This window comes from Neolamprologus multifasciatus, chromosome 16 (genome assembly GCF_963576455.1).
Source record: "Neolamprologus multifasciatus chromosome 16, fNeoMul1.2, whole genome shotgun sequence".
Taxonomy (NCBI): Eukaryota; Metazoa; Chordata; class Actinopteri; order Cichliformes; family Cichlidae; genus Neolamprologus; species Neolamprologus multifasciatus.
In genome coordinates this window covers 33,815,578-33,833,843 of record NC_140454.1, presented here as the reverse complement: position 1 = coordinate 33,833,843, position 18,266 = coordinate 33,815,578, and the positions used below count along the sequence as shown (strand labels likewise).

The 18,266-nt window shown below is 39.9% G+C and overlaps 1 protein-coding gene across 3 annotated transcripts in view; it reads right to left on the bottom strand.

The window, feature by feature from the left end:
- Positions 1–18,266, bottom strand: part of lrp1bb (low density lipoprotein receptor-related protein 1Bb) — a 387,404-nt gene that overhangs the window by 340,156 nt on the left and 28,982 nt on the right. For all 3 annotated transcript variants that reach the window (XM_085136443.1, XM_085136442.1, XM_085136445.1), the window contains one exon: positions 1,621–1,669. The gene's annotated coding sequence lies outside the window, so the exon portion shown is untranslated. The remainder of the gene's footprint in view (positions 1–1,620; positions 1,670–18,266) is intronic.

The following is an 18,266-nucleotide window of genomic DNA, read 5'->3' as shown; positions in this document are numbered from 1 at the left end:
AAAGGAAACTTAAACACAGGGGGTGCAGACACAAGGGGGGTCTAAGAAACAATGACCTATAACAGCAACCTCGGCATAATGAACTTAGAAAACCATAAACATCAAAATATATAAAAACTCAAAACGCTGAGTCAGATGAAGCAGGATCGTGACGCATACGCAGTGTTGGGGAGTAACAGAGTACATGTGCCGCCGTTACGTATTTAAAATACAAAATATGAGTAACAGTATTCTGTTACAGTTACTGTTTAAAAAGGTGGTATTTAGAATACAGTTACTTTGTTGAAATAAATGGATTACACAGCGGTACTTCCCTGTTTCATATATTCGGCTATGCTCTCTTTATTTTTAGTTTCCACGCTGATGGAAACCCAAACAAAACACACATTAAGAGGCTCTAATGTGTGTGTGTCAATCTCATGGCCCACGTCACCTCTACTTGCAGCCGCATAATGATTCGAAGAAATATTTTTTAAAATTATTGTTCAAAAAATTGTTTAATATGAAGGCAACAGGCAGAATGCTACAGGTATAGCTCTAAAGAATGTAGCATCATGGGCAGTGTAGTCCGTGCTGCAGGGAGAATGGACTGCCGTACCCGTTATGTGTCTGTGAGCGAGGGAGGGAGAAAAAGGAAAAGTACGAGCTGTCATCGAGCAGAAACGGGAGCTGGAAGCATGTAAATATAATAATAACCACTGCAGCCAAGAAGAGAGCCTGACGAGCCCAGCTGTAAGTAAGCTATTAAGACTCGACTGTACACCGTGTTCGTGTTTTCCTCTGAAACAATAAGTTCAGTTGGAGCAGCCTTTCAACGCCTCTCTCTGTCTCTGCTAGCAAAGTTGACCCAGACAACAAAGTAAAGCTAGTTTTCGGCTACGAGCCGACACAGAACCCACCGTATTAGCCAGAGGTCCCTTTACTACGGTTCGGAGCCGCGGACCTGTTTTATATACGAATAGTTTTCTACACGAGATCGCTGCAAAAAGTGCAGCCTTACCTAATGTCCACCTACTGTTACTCATTTATATTCAGATTTAAACATCTAGCTGGTGTTGGTGTGGAGAGTAACCTTCAGTAATAGTAATAAATCACATTCATGTAGTTGTAAACAGCATGATAATATATTAAGTAATCCAGAGTATTCAGAATACGTTACTCTCATTGAGTAACGTAACAGATTACATGCCCCAAAATACATTTTGGGGCATGTAATCTGTAATCTGTAGTGGAATACAGTAACCTTCCCAACACTGCGCATACGTTGTGATTTGAAAACATTAAACACATAACACAATATAGATTTAGCATCAATGAGCAAAAATGAGCCTTCCCACTGTCACCAAGTGATGGTCACAGGGGGTCGTCTGATAGTTGGGCTTTCTCTGTATTACCTTCTGGTCTTTACCTTACAATAAGTTCTATATAAATAAAATTTAATTGAATTCTTTAGTTTTCAGTATTCAGTCAGTTCATAACTCTTTTTTAATTGAAGTTTTGGTGGGACACCAAGCTGGGAGTAAGAGTCTTCATCCAACATTAAAATTAAAAATGTTAAAATCATTTTTTTGTGCTCTGATGCTGAATCTCTGCAAAATAAAAAAAAAGTGAAGTCCTTACTTCAGCTGGGGTTTATCTCCGTCCTGCACACGTCTCCAACTCAGCCGTCCTACGCGTAACCAGAAGAGTGGAGAGTGATAACACAACCGTTAGTAAAATGATGCCAAAGGCTGCTGCTGTAGCATGAACACACAACGTAGTCTAGACAAAGTCTGTTGCAGTGCAGCTGTAGAGATCTGTCTTATTAATCTGTCTTAGAGTTGTGCTGAATGATCCGTGTACAGGAATGAACAGAGACAAGCAGGCAGAACGTGATTTATTACACGTTATTGAAAATGCTTTACTGTCACATTTCGAGGTATGGAGAACTGACTTTTGGAGAATTTCATAAATAAAATCTGTTGAATCTGTTAAACAGGCAATCATACAATAAATGAACGAGGAAACTGAATCTTTAAATGTTTGTTGTTGATTCTAATCTGTCAAACAAATGATTTTTCTGCTCCACCTGCTACACAGTCCTGCAAATAATCAAGAAAGCAGAAGAGCCCTGCCTGAAAGGCTTCGTGTTCTCCTGCATGAATTTGTCTTTAATCGTGAATATGCAGTTGGGTACATGGCCAACCATCTCCCACCTGAGGAAGCACAAGATCCAAGCCTGCGATCTGAAAGGTCAGTAAGACGTAGAGCCTGACAGGAGGACTCACACACTGCATCAGCTCCACTTAGCTACTTAAGAGAGGTGGACTTAAACGAATGAGCGTTGTTTACCGAACCCTTTATTTTTTCCCAAACTCAGACCGTCGTTGACATGTCCAGTCGCCCATTTTTTAAAAAAAGCATGAAAGCGTTTGTTTGGCTCTCTTTGCACAAATACACGAGAAGCTATAGCAAAGCTAACAATAACTATATTTCATATAATATTAGTCGTTCTTTATTCTTTGTTTCCGCTTCCTTTTGCATCTGTTCCACACTAGCAAACATCTTTGGCCACCCAAAATCAAAAAGCACCTGAAATTATATTTTTCATCCCATAACAGAAATAATGGCACAGTGTTACAGTGCTGCTCTCCATGCTGACCACTGTTTCCAGCTACTTCCTGTCTTTACCTGCAGTCATGCAGCGTTCACCACATGAAAGGGAATCTCTGAGGCTCTCCACAAAATTAATTTGCACATAAGAAATTAGAACTGAGTTTATTACTATCATCATATTCACACTGATAATAACTTCACTGTAAGGAAGTGGTTTCTCTTTCCTTTGATCGTTATATTGCTGGATGTTTATTTGGCAACAGGGAATTCTTTTAGAAGTGCAAAGCCCATCATCAAACTATTGATTCTCACCTAGGATTGTTTTCTATGTGTAGAAGCAGGTTTCTGCCTAATTAGGGCAGCCTAATTACCTCTAAACTTAGCTTCATTAAAAGCTGTTTGTGTATGAAGAGACATGACAGCAGACTGTACTCCACATGAAATCTGTCAACGGTTTAACTTTCTAAAACTTTTGTCACGTTTGAGTTCAGAAAAGGTGAAACATTTTATTTTTTCTGGTATATAAATGATCTGAGCTACATCTCAGCTGTTACTCTGCGGTTGTGTTCAGACGTTCATGTATATCCGCTTACATCAGGCAGCAATAATCAAGAGAACCTCCCACCAGCACTATTTGTATAATAGCAAATAATATAATAAGATATAATATTATACTGTTCTTCTTATTATAATAAAGTAATAAGGGATCACTATGTATTAACAGACCTCTCTGCATTGAATCATATCTGTTATTAATCTCTGTCTCTCTTCCACAGCATGTCTTTATCCTGTCTTCCTTCTCTCACCCCAACCAATCACAGCAGATGGCCCCGCCCCTCCCTGAGCCTGGTTCTGCTGGAGGTTTCTTCCTGTTAAAAGGGAGTTTTTCCTTCCCACTGTCGCCAAAGTGCTGCTCATAGGGGGTCATATGATTGTTGGGTTTTCTCTGTATGTATTATTGTAGGATCTATCTTACAATATAAAGCGTCTTGAGGCGACTGTTGTTGTGATTTGGTGCTGTATAAATAAAATTGAATTGAGTTCAATTGAATTTTGGTAAACCACCAATCACCTGCCTGGTTCTTAGCTAGGATGCCGTAACTGTTCAAATCAAATCAAATCACTTTTATTGTCACATCACATGTGCAGGTACGCTGGTACAGTACATGCGAGTGAAATTCTTGTGTGCGAGCTTCACAGGCAGCAGAGTTGTGCAAAAATACAATAACATAAAACAAGCAAAATATAAGAATGGCTAAATCTGAGACTAATAAATATATGTACAATATATAATAGTATATGCTATGTTCATCGCCTGCCGACGACAAACGACAGACGAATGTTTGGCAATAGACGGTGAACTTATGAACACAGGCTGCCAGTTTGGGGTTTTTTGTGTTTTTATTTTTTTTTTAGAATGAGACTTTTTTACTGCTTAAATGCTTTTTGTCTAACATTCACACACGTTCATACGTTCATACTGTGTTGAACACTTCTGTGAACCAATGAAATGTCTTTTCAGGTGAGATCCAAAGTTATATTTGACATCACTGCAAAGATAGTTGCAGATGTTTTAAAGAATGCAGTCATTAATAATTATTTAAGAATCAGATTCATCTTTCCAGATATTCAGCAGTAGATCATGGATTTTGGGCTGTACTGACATAAATGTTGGGATGCCTGATGAAATACCCGTTTCTCCCTGTTTTCCAAGAAGTACAAATTTTTAGTATTTTATTTATTCCCAGCCTACGGCGCTAACAGCTGCACAGCTTTGTTGACTCTGTGAATAACCGTGTAGGGCTTTCTTAGCATAGCTGCAGTTTTTTCTCTGTTTACCTTCTCACTTATTTATTATCTCATTTTAGCAGCGGCAATTATTCAGCAACACTGTTAATTTATTAAAGGTTTACCAGGTAAGTGCTTAATAATTAGGGGAGTGAACAATAAAGCTGTGTCTGTTAGCATTCCATGAATAACAATACCGCAAATATAATGAATATCTTGCAGGAAGATGGGTCCTTCATGCACACGCTGGGTATTTGTCATTGGCAAAAAGTATTTAAAAATAAACTTGATGTTGTTCAAAGAAGAAGAGCAACCTTGAGGGGAGAGTTAGTCTTGTTAATCCCCAAGGCTTGTGTGTTTTCTACTTTATTTTCAGTTTGTAATATTTTTCCTGACATTTTTCTTCTCCTGTTTTTTGGTGCCTCTGAAGGACACGCTGTTCAGGATGTACAGCCAGAGATGGAAAAGCCAGGTGCATTAACAACCCCAATATCCCCGAAGGTTTGAACCTGAAGATTTTATTTAGATTTATTTGTCAAATCAACACAGACTTCATCTGTTGCCATGTTCACTAACACTTCCTCTTATAGTGCTTGTTTTGATTTTGTAGGAGGAAACAGTTTTAGGAAGAATCACTCATCCATTTATTTACATTCCCAGTATGTGCAACATCTGTAGTAACTATTACGGAAGTAAAGTTTAAAACACAGCACGTAGCCACTTCCTGTGTCGTGTAGCATACGTATTTGAAGACACAGCCATATAAGCCAAAGAGACAGACGCAGCACAGGACATAAACGCAGCATTTCCAGGATAAGGATAAGACAGATCAGTTATGCAGATAATATGAAATACACAGTGAATACTAGTATTTGTCAACACTCTGTAGTTGGTGAAACAGCTGGACAACAAGGAAAAGTAGACCCACAGGCTCTATTTTGCTCCGTCTAATGATGATGAGATGGAAGAGTGCTTCAAAGCGCCCACATGTAAATTGATGGATGAGCTCCAAACCCCAGAGAGATGATCCAGTCTCCCACAATAATTCCCCAGTGAAACAATTAATTGATAGTTTTGTTTTGTTTCTTTGCTTGTTTTTAATTAATGGTTGTCACCAAGTGTGTTTTTTTCTAACCATGCAACACAAGAACAACAAAATGTAGCTCTGTCAAAATCACATCTATAAAACCGCTGTGATGAGCTAAACTGTCCTAATGGCAGATGGTGTTTTTCTTTACTCGTGTGGTTCTATCATAGAAATACATTTTTAAAAATAAGTCATTTATATTAGTGCACTTTTCAGTAAATTGACATTCAAACGAGGGGCGAGAGTTCCCTCAGATGAAGCTCACCTGTTCTGCAGTTTATTATTCCAGTTTCTGATTAGTGAAGCTGCTTGGTTAGTATAAAAAAGCAACTAAAGGTTGGACTTAAAACACACAGATCAGAAATGTTGAACTTTTCACATGACACATGGAGTTATAAGAATATGGCCTTTAGATGGGGGTAAACATCATTTAACCCCGCCCCTCAAGCTCAGAGTGTGACACACAGCACAGCAGGATTTGACAGGGGCTCATAAAGGATCCTGCATTTCCAGGCAGGAGAATGACTAATCCTACACAGAGCACAAAGCAGTAATTATGATGGCAGATTGTACTTTTCGACCAGTCACAATTTCACTGCTCAAACAATAGTAACATTCGAAATGCAAAAAAAGCATGACAACTTTGACACATCATCCATTATGCAGTTGACTCAGTTCATTGTCACAGAGGAAGCTCACTGTATGCATTACCTGGCACAGTGTGCATGAACACAATCATATTGATGGCTGCAAACACTGGCTGTGAATAGAGATCGTGCACTCTCTTCTGTATCCAGAGACTCTACCCATTTTTTTTTTCCTGCTTTTTCCAAAAAATATCTTTGTTTGGGTTTTTGTGTTTGTTTCGTTTTTTGCAGCAGTGTCATCTGCTGGCAGCTCTTGACTGGCTGAAATCCTTTTACATAAAATAATGGACAGGAGAGGACAGTAATATACTAAATCAAAAGGAGCAGCTTTATATGTGACACAAGCGCTCACCTGTGAGATGCAAAATGATTTCTGTAAAGCTACTTTAATTAAGTCTGGAAGGAACTGGAAGGATGGATAATCCTGTGTTACTGTAATTCAAGTTCATCTCAGGATTAAAACAACAACATGATCACATACATTAGAAACAAAAACAACAAAACAAACCTCTGGTGAAAATTTCTCTTTACTGTTTACTGTACCTCATTATCCAGTCTTTAAGCGATGACATATGAGCCCTACTTCTGAGTCCAAGCTACTCTGTGTTTATTATTGTTGTGTTTTTAACATGTTTTGTATTTTGTTCTATTTAATCTTAACAAGCCCCTAAAAACAGTCAGTGATCACTGTCAGCCTCTCTTGGTTTTTATTACCACTGTTCATTTTAAACCTCATTTTTTAAACCCTTATGATGTAACTACAGCCCAGCAGCAGTACATTAATGACTAACCTGGTATTGTGGATGGATTATCTCAGTTGTTCTCCTGACTGAAGTTTGGTCCGTTTACAGCATCCTGCCATGCGATTGCATTTGTCTCTAACCATCGGGAACCCTCACGTTAACTTTTATCAAGTGGAAAAAAGTTAGGGTTCATCCTCCAGCTTCACTGTGTTTATGTTATGCTAACGTAGCTGTGTAGCTAGCCACCACGTAGCACATCATTATATACCAGCTAGCCTAGGGTGACCATATTTTCATTTCCAAAAAAAGAGGACATTTGGTCCAGTCATGAAGAACTTTAATGATACTGTTTGCTTAACCCTTTAAAACCAGTCAGAGCAGGCACGCTCCGTTTTGCAACTACTTTTAAATCCTTGTAGCTCTGCAACCACTTAAGCTAGCGCAATAATATTTTGCATATGAAACTGGAGGAGTTGTACTTACATCTTATGCCATCAGCTTGTCCTCGGTCACAGTTTCCTTCCACATATAGCTTTGCAAAAACTGCATAAAAAGCACTTGCAGCAACAAAAACATAATATTCCAGAAACACGCTTTGCCGATCCGATCAGCTGTTTGTAACACTTCCTAGTTGGAATAGAGTCAACTCGAACTTTGGCATGTCAGCCATTATCTACCTGAAACCGGAAGTGACGTCATTTTCGCGGAAATGTAGTTGTTTTTTTTTACTATCAGGGCCTCATGAGGTGTTTTTAAAAGTTATGTTTGACTTTATGACTTTCTGTGTGGTTTCTGGGATGCTTAGGACTCATATTGCACTGCTGGAAATAGCTTATTTTGATGCATATGCTGCTTTTTTGCAAATTTGCATCATAAAAATTATTTTAAAAATTATTATTAATTATAACAAAAATTATTATTTTTGTTTTTCCTGCAGTATATAAAAATTGGTGTATTTCAAAAATAAAACTATGAAGACACTCAAAATAAATTTCCTGTGGTGGGAAACTATTTTGTGCAACTTTTTTGTATTTACAGTTTTGAGGGATAAGCCTCTTAAATTTCTCTAACTAGAAATATATGTTAAAAAAACAAAAACTATTGTTTCGATTTAAAAATTTTTGTAGTTTATTGCACTTTCTTGCAATTTATGTAATTTCTATGCACTTAATGCAGACATATTATTAAAATTTGGGCTATAATGGTTGTATTGATGTATATCAACTTGAAATGGCACTACAGCATGTAAAAATATAATATAAGCTCTGGCGGACTTGGTTCTATGGTAGGTCTTAAAGGGTTAAAGAAAATTTTAACATATTTAATTCTTCTCTGTGCGGTTAATGAATGGTGAAACAAAAATATCATATAGGCTTTTACAAGTCAACAAGGGCAAAAAAAAAAAACTTAAAAACCTCTGGAATTAAAAAAAATGGCACAGAAATAAGGCCTCATCTATATAAGGAAAATTACCAGTACCAGGACGGTACGAGGGAAATTTATTTTGCAGTTCGTCTGAAAAGCTGCAGTTGCACTTTAGCATCACCAGGTGTGCTGCTGCCCACTGTCTGTCCCGTCAAGTGCAGAACAACCACTCACAAAGCCACAGCTCGGGGATGACGTCACACATATGTGTCCTCTTTAGGAAAACCCGGACATTTTCATCAATCTCAAAAATCCCCCCCGGACAGAACGTCAAAAGTGGACATGTCCGGGGAAAAGAGGACGGTTGGTCACCCTAAGCTAGCCCAACTTCAGTAACCCTACAAACGTCACTGCTGTTTAGGCTTCTGTTTTTGTTTATGCTGGAAGTGATAGCAGAGCTGTACGTTTGAATTTTTCAGAAACCTCTCAGAACATGCTATATCATGTTTAGGTGGAAACTAGCTAGCTAACTTCCTGCTAACTTCTAACTCTTAAATGTAATAAATCTTGTTTTCATGGATGTTAAACTTAATTATTATTAGTTATTATATAACCTTAAGTTTTACAAACAACGCTACCACAGGAATAACCGCTTCCTGTGGTGCCCACTGGTACTGAGTGAAAAGACACCTTCTCATCCAAAACTCTTTAAATGAATATTAACTGTCTTTAAAAACACCCTGCTCAGGGGAGCGACTGAGAGTTGTATATGTAAATATTAAGTCTTTTTAAAAGAAGATCCTTTTGACAATAAGGTCAGTGTTGTAATGAGGTGCCAAACTATTATAGCTCCAACAAGGCTTTGCTAAGAATTTGAAAACCATCTGAACTGCCTGTGCGTTCTCTTTCTCTAAGCCACCCTAGACTGAATTAATTGCCGTATTTTGTCTTGCTTCCGTTTTGCGTCATTTCACTTACATTCCTCACTCTGGCAACTGCATTGTCTTCATGAAGCCTAAAAAAATTTCTGCATGTAAAGTCAGGCGGTTGTCTTGTTTTAACCAGGAATTAAAGTGTGTTCTTGTCTCCACTGAGGAGTACTTTATACGTCTGTAAGTGAGCAGTTCTTTGCTTCACCACAATCCAGGTATGACAGTGTCTCACTGTAAAGTGCATGACCTCTGAAGCACAGTTCTTCTCTTTTCCTTTTGTCTTTTGCATAATAAAAGTGTCCACAAAAGAGGAATCATTTATTTCAGTAGCTGCTCAGGTGTGTTATTATCTAACAATTTATAAAGCTGAGGAATGATTCCAGAAATAGAGTCAATTAAATGTAAAGTACTTGGAAAAGCAGCCCATGCTTTCACCTTCTCTTGATTGGACAGCTACAATTGATTTCACTGAATTAGTCAAGAACTATATTCATGTTATCCAAAGCCCGCTGCTCTGAGCACACGAGGGCATTGCTATTCTTCACAGCACTAGTCTTAGAATTAACTGCAATTTCGTAACTTTTCAGTCTGTTCATGCCTGATTTCCCTGCTGATCGCTTTGTTTTTGACACATAGAGGATGACTAATGACAAATGCAAGAGTAGTCAACATTATTTACATCAATGTTTTATATATTTCCCGATATAATACAAATTAAGCAGGCTGATACCACAATGAGTCCACTTTCTTGTCTTCTTTTGTCCCTAGCTGGCGTTCGGCAGGGGAGGTCGTTCAAAAAGCCAGTACGTTGCTGTGGGTGCCGTAGGGTTTCCATCTTGGTTAGCGATGCACTTCCAGGCTTTGCGACCTCTGGCCTTAACCTTTGCTTGTTCGAGGGTTAGACGTTGTTGTTTAAGATGGTCTTCAATTTGCTTGATCCAAGTCTTCTTGGGTGCGTCACGCTGCAGTAGAAGGCGATATGGCAGGCGATGGTTGCTCATGCGGCAGACTTGGCCAAACCACTGCAGTCGTCGCTTCTGGATCAGCTCTTCCATCGAGGGCTGCTGGTGTCATTGACTACGTATGCTGAGACAGGGGACACTCGGAGAATCTGACGCAAACAGCGCATTTGGAGCTGGAGCTTGTTGAGGTCGTGCTCGAGGATGACCCGGGTCTCTGATCTATAAAGAAGATGGGCAACAGCAGTGTGCAGTACAGGCAGATTTTGGTGATGAGGGTGATGTTTGTCTTCTTCCAGACGCACCATCAGAGGGAGGTGAAAGCCGCAGCCGCTTGACCGATTCTTGAGTGTATTTCTGCTGTCGATGCCACTTTCTTTTCTTGCACCAGAGGTATTTGAATTCCTGCACTTGTTTGATTTGCAGGCCTTCGAGATGCACGGTCGCTGGTGCTCATCAGTAGTGAGGACACAGATTCAGGATCACTTGAAGAAAAAGCAACAGAGATCATGTAATTATTCCTCACGTTATTTTCACTGAGGGGGATTTTGTCACTTTGTCATTTAAATGCTCTGGCAGTCAGTCGCTTCTCTGCTGTATGTGTAAGATGTGAAAATGCCTCTGCTAACCTCAGCAGCACACACACAGAGTAATAAGAAATAGAAATGACATGAGAGATTCATGTAGCATTGGCACAAAAAAGTGAGATGAATTCAGGTCTTTAATGTCTAACAAAGACAGATATGGTTTAAAATATAATATTATTAAGAATTATCTTTCCAGTGAAGAGCTGATATTGTTACTACAGCACCAAACTGAAGTGAACCTGCTTTCCACCCATGATCATTAACACACGGGGATCTTCTTTTGTTTCCACATCCATGTGTAGACGTATCGTCCTGCAGTCGGCATCACATATCAGACACTGTAAATGTGACATCCAGTCCCTGAAGATTGCAGGTGTGCTTTTCATATGAAGGTAGAACTAAGATCATTTCTAGCTTTTACTTTCTGCTTCCCATGTTGACACAGTGAGTCATAAATGCATTCAAATTTAAATTGGCCAGGAGCAGTTGTGCGCTACATTGCATTCCTGATGACCATTTAAAACTATGAGGAATTGTGTGATGTTTATTCTAATCACATTCTTTTAAAAGACAACAGGATGTCTCAGTGTGCCCGTGGCTGTAAAATTAAGGTAGTGAGCAAGCACAGTAAGACTGCATCATACATTGTGAGTGTTATTCTGATGAATAAGTAGTTCTGTGAGGGCAGTGTTATCTCCCCCCGGGCTGGTTGGCCCCACATTTGGTACACAAGTTGTTTGGTGCACCGTGCTCCCTCCTGCACGGGAAAGTGACACAGCGTGGCAGTATTGAATTCACACCGCAGATTCCCTGAGCTACAAGCAAAGAACACATCAGACTAAACCTTTTTCAAGAAGGTCATCGTCTTTGTTGTTTCCATTTTAATGACAAAGGTCGCTCTTCTTCTTTGTCTCTGGGTTTCGCTCTTTAGAGCCTCCATCTCAGCCCGTTCCTGCACGTCCTCCTTCACTACAGCCACGAATCTTCCTCCTGCCGAGCAGCTACATATTCAACATCCTTTTTGCAATATTTTCTCCATCCGTCCTCTGCACATGTCCAAACCAGCTCAGCCTCACCTCTCTAACTGTGTCTCCAAGCTGCTCGACCTTAGCTGTCTCCTGATGTGCTCATTTCTAATCTTGTCCATTCTGGTCCAGCCTCCACGCAGACACAGTTCATTACCTTCTGACCTTCTCTATACTTTTCCATCAACAATCTGAAAATCTTTAGAGCTTTAGAGCACACTGCTGCTCGCCGATCATCATCTCTCTTCTTAACGTAGCTTCAATAACTCTCTCGTATCGTCGGGGTGAGGCTGATCAGCTTTATCCCTCTGTATTTACTGCAGCTCTGCACATCAGCCCTATTCTTGAAAACCAGTACGAGTACACTTCTCCTCAGGCATCCTGACTGTCCAAGAGTGTGTTAAGCAGTCTGGCCTAAAAGTCCACTCCTCTCTCTCCTACAAATCTCCATAACTTATGTGGACCTGCTGCCTTTCCACTCGTCATCCTTCTCCTAGCTGCCCTCATTTCCTCTTCACCATATTCCTCTAATTGTCCTCTTCTCTCATTTTCTTAATAACAAAGACTTGTTTTAATATATATTTCAGACTTTGAGTGTTTCTTCTAGTCGCCTTCTTCACTCATCATGTGTTTATCCACCTCTCTGCATTAGTTATTATTAATCTCTGGCTCTCTCGAGTCTTTATCCTCTCTTCCTGTTTAATCCCAACCAATCACAGCAGATGGCCCCGCCCCTCCCTGAGCCTGGTTCTGCTGGAGGTTTCTTCCTGTTAAAAGGGAGTTTTTCCTTCCCACTGTCGCCAAAGTGCTGCTCATAGGGGGTCATATGATTGCTGGGTTTGTCTCTGTATGTGTTATTGTAGGGTCTACCTCACAATATAAAGCACCTTGAGGTGACTGTTGTGATTTGGCGCTGTGTAAATAAATTGAATTGACTTTCAAGCAACTCAATTCAAGCTTCTCTATATAAGTAAAACTAGAACGAACCGTATACTAGTGATGTGTCCTGTGTGTCGAAGCGTCGAATCGTGTGTCGGTAATCTCGGGGGCGTTTCTGTGAAGCGCGTATCGAGGCTTGCTTTGATTACGTATGCAGTGACGTTCGAGGCCTCGCGGGCAGTCCGTACCACGTGACTGATTCAGGAACTGGTTTGCGCCAGATTCGAAATAAAATGGGCAGAAAAACACAGCTGATTTCCATCACACTGTGTTGTGGAATTGGATTACGTACGTGTTACATAGTTACTTGAGCATTTCTTCTTCGATGGAACCAGCAAGGAAGAGATTTTTTTATTTTATTTTATCTCTCCTAATAAAGTATGCACACAGTAATAAATATCACAAATGATAAGCACCATAATATAAATAAACAACACTACAGATCCTATAATCTGATTTCTGTCTTTTAGTTTATTAAAAAGTGAAGCGCCAAATACTAGTTTGTGTCATTGTCCAGATGTACATAAGCATGATGACACAGGTACTAGCGGGTTTTGATTATCGATTAAAATCGATTCTAGCTTGGATAACGTGATATCGATTCATTAAAATCCTGAATCGATTTTTAATATAAATATTACTACATTTCAACCACCACCAAACAGCTAAAACAGTAAATGAGAGCAGGTACACCGATTCTGCACAAAGACGTAAACACAAAGCGCTGACGCGTCAGAATCAGTGAGATGTCGCCTTTCTCACCAAACAGCGTGGACACGGTCGGGGCTGAAAGCCGACAGCTTGCTGATTCTAATCTAAGGCATCTGCTGTGATGCTTACACATTAGATAAAGTCTCGAAAGTGTCAGCTTTCTTTTTATAGTTATAAAAATATGCAAATGTACTGATCTATGATCTGAATTATACTATTGACTGACAATCATACCAAAACTCTGTCCTGATAGTTTCCACTTTCTCTTTTGTATCACACATACTGAGACAATATTCGGGATAAATAACCAAGAAAACAATTTATTTATTCAGTTTAGAGCATAGGTGTCAAACTCTGGCCAGCAGGCCAAATTTGGCCCTCAGCCTAATTACATTTGGCCCACGAAGCCATACCGAATTACTATTAGAGCTGGCCTACTGGTATTATACAGCTAATATATATATTGTTTAGTATTAAGCTTTGCTTGTTCCATATTCAGTTTTTCAGCAAAACTTGTTTGAGTCCATAAGAAGAGATTCATTCTTATATCTGGAGGAATAAATATATTTCAATAAATATTAACGTTAGCCCGCGACTTTGTTCCAGTTTTGAATTTTGGCCCACTGTGTATTTGAGTTTGACACCCCTGGTTTAGAGGTTTACACATCATTATAATCACAGAGCCCGCTTCACTTGAATTGTCCACTTGATGGCGCAGTAGAGCAAATGAATCATCACAATGCTTCGAACCATGAGTCGACCAATTGGGTGGAAAGCTTCAGTTCATCATGAGGCTTCATCTCACCATCACTACCGTATACCTGTCGTGGTTTTTAGTTTTGTGGCTTCACGGTTTGTGTTCGGGCTTTATAGTCTGCTGTTAGTCGTTGGATCTTGTTTCCCTCAGTCTTGTCTCTGTGTTTGTCTTTCGTCTCTATGTCAAGTTTGCGTGTGTGAGTCCGTCAGCAGTTACTTCCTGTTTTACTTTTATGGTCTTTTCTCTCTTGTGGTTTGTGTCTAATTTCACTTCCCTTTCCTGATTTGTTCCTGCTGTTTTCCCGCCTGTTTCCTATCCCCTCGTTACCTGGTGTGTGTTTACCTGAGCCTCCCTTTGTTGTGTCTTCCCTCAGTGCTTTGTGCTCCCTTCTCCTGTGTGTTCCCTAGATAGCTAGCTTTCCTGGCTCTAGCCCTACTTGTATTTTGAAAGGAGTTTATTAGAACATATTAACATTCATGGAAATAGTGTACATCGGGCGAAAACTGTTTATTTTTTAATTCTTTAAAGCTTGAAAGTCACTGATGACTTCCTTTATCTCCAACCCAGCCTGAACTCTCTCAGGCAACTTTCTTTTACTTTCTTCATGAATCGTTCTGCGAGCTTCTTGAAGGACATTCAAAACTCTTTTATGGATCTTTCTTCCTTTTGTTCTGTTCTGCATCAAGATGATTTAACACTGCTTCAGTAATGTTGAGGTCCAGGCTCAATTCATGACTGATAGTCTTTCATTGCATGTTTCTGCCCAGGTGTGCTTTCATTGCACTGGCAGTGTGTTTAGATCACTGTCATGCTGAAAAATTAAGCCATAGCCAATCAGACGTTTTCTGGATGGATCAAAACCTGACAGCACTTTTCTACATTCATAATTTCATCACCTTTTGACAAGATTCCCAGCACCGCTGGCTGAAGTATAGCCCCAAACCACAACAGAGCCCCCATTGTGTTTCACAGATGGCTGTAGACACCCACTGTTTTACCTTTCTCCTGACCTCCTCCACACTTACTGACTTGTTAGTGCAAAAATATGATTTTCTGCCTGTCAAACTGCATTGTCCTCGGCATTTCTCGCAGATTCAAGTAAAAAAAATGTATTACACATATTATGCAGCAGCAGGCTGCCAGTAAAAATGCCTAAAAATACAAGACAAAATTGGTTGTCTTTGCTTTTTGTTTTCTGTAAACACAACACTGACTCAGGTGCCTTTTTTCAGACTTGATTTACGGTTCAGTCTTAAGTAGCTCAACAAGCAAACAAAAGACATCTTCAGAAAATGGCCACGTACAAGGATAACATAAATATAACAGCCAGCATCCAAAGAAAAACTTTAAAGACCTTCAAAATGTTGAAGAATATCGCTTATGACCATTTAGAAAACTTTAACTCCTTGGAAGCAAAATATAAAGAAATCATGGTTGGCTGTAGACTTTAGCACAATGTGTTTGTATATTTTATAACAACTTTTGAAATGAATGAATGCCTGAAATATAATGGCTCTCAACTTTAGCTCTCACATGCACCCAAGCCTGCACAGCCTGCTATAAAAATAGCACATCACCAACGGCTTGCTCCAAACAGCATTTTGCCACCTTTCCAATCCCAATGCACAACCACAGCAGTTATGCATATAAGTGAAAAGAAAATAGAGCATTAAAAACCTGTTTTGGCTTAAGACTTTTTATTCTGTTTCAGCAAGTTGCTAGTTTGAAAGAACAGAAGATGAACAACAGAGGTTTTAAAGTTTCACAAACTGCCATAAGGTTTGAAATGAGATGCATACACTTCACACAGGCACATCCCACACACCGTAAAGATCCCTCTCCATGTTGCTTTGTAGGTAGAGGAAAACATAGGAGTAGTATTTATTGTAATCTGGTGCAATTCTTAAACTTATGCAAACTTTTAAACAAGTATCCATCCATCCATTTTCTTCTGCTTATCCGGGGCCGGGTCGCGGGGGCAGCAGCCCAAGCAGAGAAGCCCAGAAGAGGCTTGTCAGATGCCCACACCACCCCAACTGGCTCTTTTCAATGTGGAGGAGCAGCGGCTCTCCTCTGAGCCCCTCCCAAATGGCCGAATTTCTCACCCCATCTCTAAGGAAAAGGCCAGCCACCCTTCGGAGGAAGCTCATTTTAAACATCTAATAGTAGAAAAAACAAATATCTTTACGTTGATATTGGGTCAGGTTTACAAACTTTGGATTTTGGCAAACACTGGCTTTAAAGAATCCTAGTAAGAGTTCAGGATCTGAGCTCTCACAGGAGTGAGCGATGCAGACCTCACATCAGCACTGAGGCATGCAGTGTGGCAGTTGACAAATGGTTTACATGCACTGAGCGGTAGGCCCCCTCTGGCCACATAGTGCTGAGGACACCAGAGAGTGTGCACTGGTGTCCACAGAGCACAGATTAAAATCTTTTGAATAGAAGGTTTACATCATTAAGTCCCCCACTGCCCGACTCCTCTACCAAAACTTGTTCACATCCTTTCATAGCCCGAGATCCTTTTATCAGAGAACAGTAGTCATATTAGAGCGCAGCTCGAGAGTGAGCTGCATGCTAAATTAGAGAGCACAGTGACTCAGTGTTCCAGGTAGCTCCTTCTGTGTTGTGCTCACTCTTTTCATTTGCATTCACAGTGGAGCACATTCTTTGCCAAGCAGCTCACACCACGAGGCCAAGGTCAGGTATTGTCTTCCTCATACACAACAGACTTCCCAGGTCTATCCCCTCACGCCTGACTGCCACCGCAGCTAAATGCCTTTGAACACAGCTGGTGCATTGGCCGTGACCGGTCAACAAGTCTCGGCTGGGGCACAAAGACCTTATCAGCGCGAGCGAACTCATTATGCACAAGTGGGAACGTATGAATTTCGATAAATTGTCCACAGTCTGATTAAAGCACAATCAATCTGCAATGCCAACAAATACCTGCAAAGTGGAAAAGAAGTAGCCTGCATAAACAACAATAGAACCAGCCTGTTTAGCGTCCTGGCAGCAGGAGATAAGCACTTTGAAAAAACAAATAAAGCCATCATTTGGAAGTGTATTTTGATTCATCTTCCTCATTTTTTGGTCTTTTGTTCGAGTACCTGATCAAATAGCATGATTCCTGACAAATAAATGAAACAAACGTCTTTTTCTAATGTCGAGCGTCATCACTGTAACCAAGTAATACTTCTAAAAGTTTCTAAAATTGTCAGAGAAACTTCCGATTGACCTTTGCACAAAGCTTTACAAGGCACATATTGTCAGGTAAGCTTCCCGTGGCATATAAATCGCACATTTAGAATGAATTAACGTCCTGAGCTGTTTTTAATGTCACATTTGCTTCGCTGTGACCTTGCATGAAACATTTCCTGCTCATCTCACTTCGATGATAGACTGCTGCATTTTGGTTTATGAGGATTTCATGCCCATCTCTTCCCTCATATGTTATAGCAGGTAGCAATCTGACAACTCAATGATTTTATCCCCATTTTTCAGTCCGCGATCGATTCGGCTTTTAGTTAATACTTGCCAACATCTTTTCCCGTCCTCCATAAAACTGTGATTGTTTTACCTTCCATTTTTCAGACCTTGAAAAATAACTGACCGATATGTACAGTCCTCAGGCTCATGATGTAGGAGAATGCACGGATGTGTCACTGTATAAATATGCTGCAGTGGTACTTTGCATATTTTAAGGGTTTTTTTTCTTCTTGCATATGGCACATACTTTAGATGGAGAGAGAAAGTGATACAGACAAATTACAAAGTAAAACTGGAACATAGGCACTGTCGGAGAATGGGATGCATATATTTCTGGATGCAAAATGCCTCTTAGTTCCTTCGTACGCCATCTGGAATTGTTTTGGACAATGTGGCAAATCTCATTTTCTCAGCAGCAGGTGAAAATGAGAGTTTTTTTGTACTTGTATTCTGAGGAGCTCGTTTAAATGAATACTGCACAGCAACCAGAACACTTCTGCATTCATGATCATTTACTGTTTTGGCAAACGGTGCTGCTTCTTGATTATGTACATTTTTGTCATCCTAATTATATATACACAAGTACAATCTGCACTTTTCTTGTTTGCACTCCCTATTATCAAAAATAGCAAATGGGTACGT